The sequence below is a fragment of the Phacochoerus africanus genome, chromosome 15 (assembly GCF_016906955.1).
Source record: "Phacochoerus africanus isolate WHEZ1 chromosome 15, ROS_Pafr_v1, whole genome shotgun sequence".
Lineage (NCBI taxonomy): Eukaryota > Metazoa > Chordata > Mammalia > Artiodactyla > Suidae > Phacochoerus > Phacochoerus africanus.
Genome location: NC_062558.1, coordinates 67,411,908 through 67,415,773, shown reverse-complemented (window position 1 = coordinate 67,415,773; position 3,866 = coordinate 67,411,908). Strand labels below are relative to the sequence as shown.

General features: G+C 43.8%; 1 pseudogene; it reads right to left on the bottom strand.

Moving 5' to 3' along the window:
* Nucleotides 1–3,175: 3,175 nt before the first annotated feature.
* On the bottom strand, nt 3,176–3,509 carry LOC125116846 (peptidyl-prolyl cis-trans isomerase FKBP1B-like; annotated as a pseudogene).
* Nucleotides 3,510–3,866: the final 357 nt, after the last annotated feature.

Below are 3,866 nucleotides of genomic sequence, written 5' to 3'. Positions count from 1 at the left end.
TGAGCTACAGCTGCTGGCCTACACCACAGCCACAGCAACACGGGATCTGAGCTGCGTCTGCGACCTACACCACAGCTCATGGCAATGCCAGATCCTTAACCTGCTGAGCCACCAGGGAACTCCCCTATACAAACATTTTAGAAATCACAGTTCACACCAATATCTCCAATTCCATTACAGGTCCGCAGAATTTTTTCTGGCCTTCTACTATTTTATATATGTATGTCCCTTCTTTCACAATGAGAACCATGGCTTTCAGCAATATCAATCCATTTACTTATTTTCAAAGCACTTTTTTTCAACCTTTCATATATAGCTCCACATATAGAAAACAGTTTGAACAAAACTGTAAAAAATGAAAAACTCTGAAAAATTTTTTTCTTTCAACATTAAGAACTTTGTAAATTGGTAGCATTAGTTCTCATAAAAATTGGAAGTGGGTTAAGTGGCACAAACACTTTGAGTTACATATAAGGTCAAGTAGCCAGTTGTCCTGAACTATAAAGGATGGGATTTTAAACACACTGTCCTCTGTGCCTCAGGGTCCTTCAACATATTTTCTGTTGTGATTTGGGACAAAGACAAGAGGAGACTGAAACAAGAAGCCAGAAACCTGTGGTGAGAAAGGACTGGTACTTGAAGGTGGTTCCAAGAACGGACCCCACTGGGTGTGGTCTCTGCAAGTCAGTTTGGTTATTTATTTATTTATTTAACATGGCCATGCCTATGGTATATGGAAGTTCCCAGGCTAGGGGTTGATCAGAGTGGAGCTTCCAGCCTATGCCGTAGCCATAGCAATGCCAGATCCAAGCTGCATCTGTGACCTACACCACAGTTCATGGCAACACCAGATCCTTAACCCACTGAGCAAGGCCACAGTTTGAACCCACATCCTCATGGATACTAGCTGGGTTCTTAACCTGCTGTGCCACCGAAGGAACTCTTCTGCAAATCAGTTTTAGAATGATACATGAATGAGCATGTACCTCAGTCTAAGTTGTATCGAGTCATAGAAGAATTTCTTGAAAACAAAATCTATTTCTTTTTTTGTCTTTTTGCCTTTACTAGGGCCACTCCCAAGGCATATGGAGGTTCCCAGGCTAGGGGTCTAATTGGAGCTGTAGCTGCTGGCCTACGCCAGAGCCACAGCAACACAGGATCCGAGCTGCTTCTGCAACCTACACCACAGCTCACGGCAATGCCAGATCCTTAACCCACTGAGCAAGGGCAGGGATCGAACCCGCAACCTCATGGTTCCTAGTCGGATTCGTTAACCACTGAGCCACGACGAGAACTCCAAATCTATTTAATTATTGAAGGTGAATTCTAGTAGTTTACCTTCCTGAATTCTAGTAGTTTTAACTTCTAGCAATGAGAATAGATTGCTTTTAGTTTAGAATAGTTTGGAAAAACCCTCTCTGAAGGTTGAAAGCTGATTAAAAGTATCCTCAATGTCCTTTCAGCCCTTAAGATTCTGTCCTCCTATAAATGAAGAGATAACAAAATTAACTACTGAGAGGCTTTTGCAATTGTCTAATTAAAGTGCAGATATTTTCTTCACAGAGAATTAGCTCCAGACTTCTATTTATAACTACACAAGTCTTTAGACCTTTCTATTCTTAGATACTTTCTTTTTTTGTCTTTTTAGGGCCGCACCCATGGTATATGGAGGTTCCCAGGCTAGGGATCGAATAGGAGCTGAAGCCACTGGCCTATGTTACAGCCACAGCAATAGCAACACAGGGTCCGAGCTTCGTCTGCAACCTATACCGCAGCTCATGGCAATGCTGGCTCCTTAACCTACTGCGCAAGGCCAGGGATCAAACCTGGGTCCTCATGGATACTAGTTGGGTTTATTAACCACTGAGCCACGACAGGAACTCCAGTTCTTAGATACTTTCTGACTCCCTAGCTACTCTTCATGTTGCAGTGAAACACCAAGAGGTGTCCCTGCAATTCTGATCCTACCATTTCTGGACTCAGTACAGATAGGTCCTTTAAGTACTCTCTTCTTTTGATGCGCACTCCCTTTCTGTGCACCCACCTGGTTTTCCCTTCTTCTGAATTCTACTCTTTACTGCTTTTTTTAAAAATTATTGTTATTTTTTTGGCTATGACATGCAGCAGCTTAATGTGGGATCTCAATTCCCAGACCAGGGATTGAACCTGGGCCACAGCAGGACTCAGTATTTTCAACCGAGTCTTAGACATTAAACCACCAGGGAACTCCCTCTTTCCTGTTTTTCTAAGGCCTTTTCTTCCCCAGATAGTGAGAGGAAGAAAAGGCCTTAGAAAAACTTGCTTCTACCATGAATGTTGAACAGTGTTCCCCAGTGTGGCATTCATTTACTCTTCTTTTTAAAAAATTTTTTTCATTCATTCATTCTTCATCCATTCCATTCAGTCATTTTTTTTTTGGACAAGTAGAGAGCTTTTATTTTACATATTATTTCCAAAGAGGACATTGCTTAAGTTAGCAGAAGTTCCAAAAGAGAAAGTGACAGCAAAGGTAAGAGGCTCAAGTCCCTCTGTGTATATCACGTACATTTCATGTCCAAGTACCTTCTGTGTCTTGCTTAAGTAAAGGTAAGGTAGGAGTTCCCGTCTTGGCGCAGTGGAAATGAATCCGACTAGGAACCACGAGCTTGCAGGTTTGATACCTGACCTTGGTCAGTGAGTTGAGGATCCGGCGTTGCCGTGAGCTGTGGTGTAGGTTGCAGATGCGGCTCGGATCTGGTGCTGCTGTGGCTCTGGCGTAGGCCGGCAGCTGTAGCTCCGATTAGACCTCTAGTTTGGGAACCTCCACATGCCGTGGGTGTGGCCCTAAAAAAAGACAAAAGACAAAAGAAAAAGAAAAAAAAAAAGTAAGGCAGTGTAGATTATGCGAACAAAAAATCTGTTCTGTGATCAGGATTGGCCACTACATGCATCATGAAAAATGCACAACCTGAAACATTTCAATCTGCAACTGAAGTTTTCTCAAGCAAAGATGTGTGTCAACAGTGACGGAACACATACAGAGCAACTTGGGCAGAGAGGGTGGATAATGCCGGTGGGGAAGTGAGGTTAGTACACTGATCAAGAGCCCCAAGCGGGAGGCGTCATCCCAGTGGCAGAGCAGGCTAAGGAGGGTGAGCAACAAACATCTCCAGCCGCCTTGCTTTACTTCCTGCCTTCACTCTAGGTTGAGCAACTCTACATCAAAGATGAGGGTGGCATTAGGAGGGATGACACCAGGATGGCCCTTGCTACATACACCACAACATGGGTGCAAGTCAGCTTCGCCCTCTGCCCCAAGCTCATCTGGGCTGCACCCTCTTCAAAACCCTTGATGACTTTCTTTTTGAAGGTTGAAGGTTGAAGCTTGAAAGGTTTGTTTTTGTCTCTGGATGAATCAAATTTCTTCCCATTTTGGAGCATTCCTGTGTAGTGCACCACACACCTCTGGCCCTTCTTGGGGAATGTCCTTCAGTTCCCCCCTGGGAAATGGTCTGAATCTCCATGACCATCCCAGTCCCACCGGCCCCACCTCCGAGAGTCCCTGCCGTTGCCCCAACACAGGCTTGGCTCTGGCCCTGGCCCGTTGGCACTCTGGCTCTCCTCCCTGCCGCCACTGCCATTCATTCATTCTTTATTGAGCACATGTTATATGCGAGGCAGAAAATGGACAATACACAGTAAATAAGTAAGCACACAAGTAAATTTATTAAAAATAAGAAAATAGAAATCTGTGATAAATCTTACAAAGGAAATAAATAGGGTGATGATATAAAGTATAACTGGGGTAAAGGTTTCATAGGTTTTCTAAAGGTTTTTTTAGTCTTTACAGTGGGGAAAAAAAGGATAAAGGTGGGGATTATAGACCA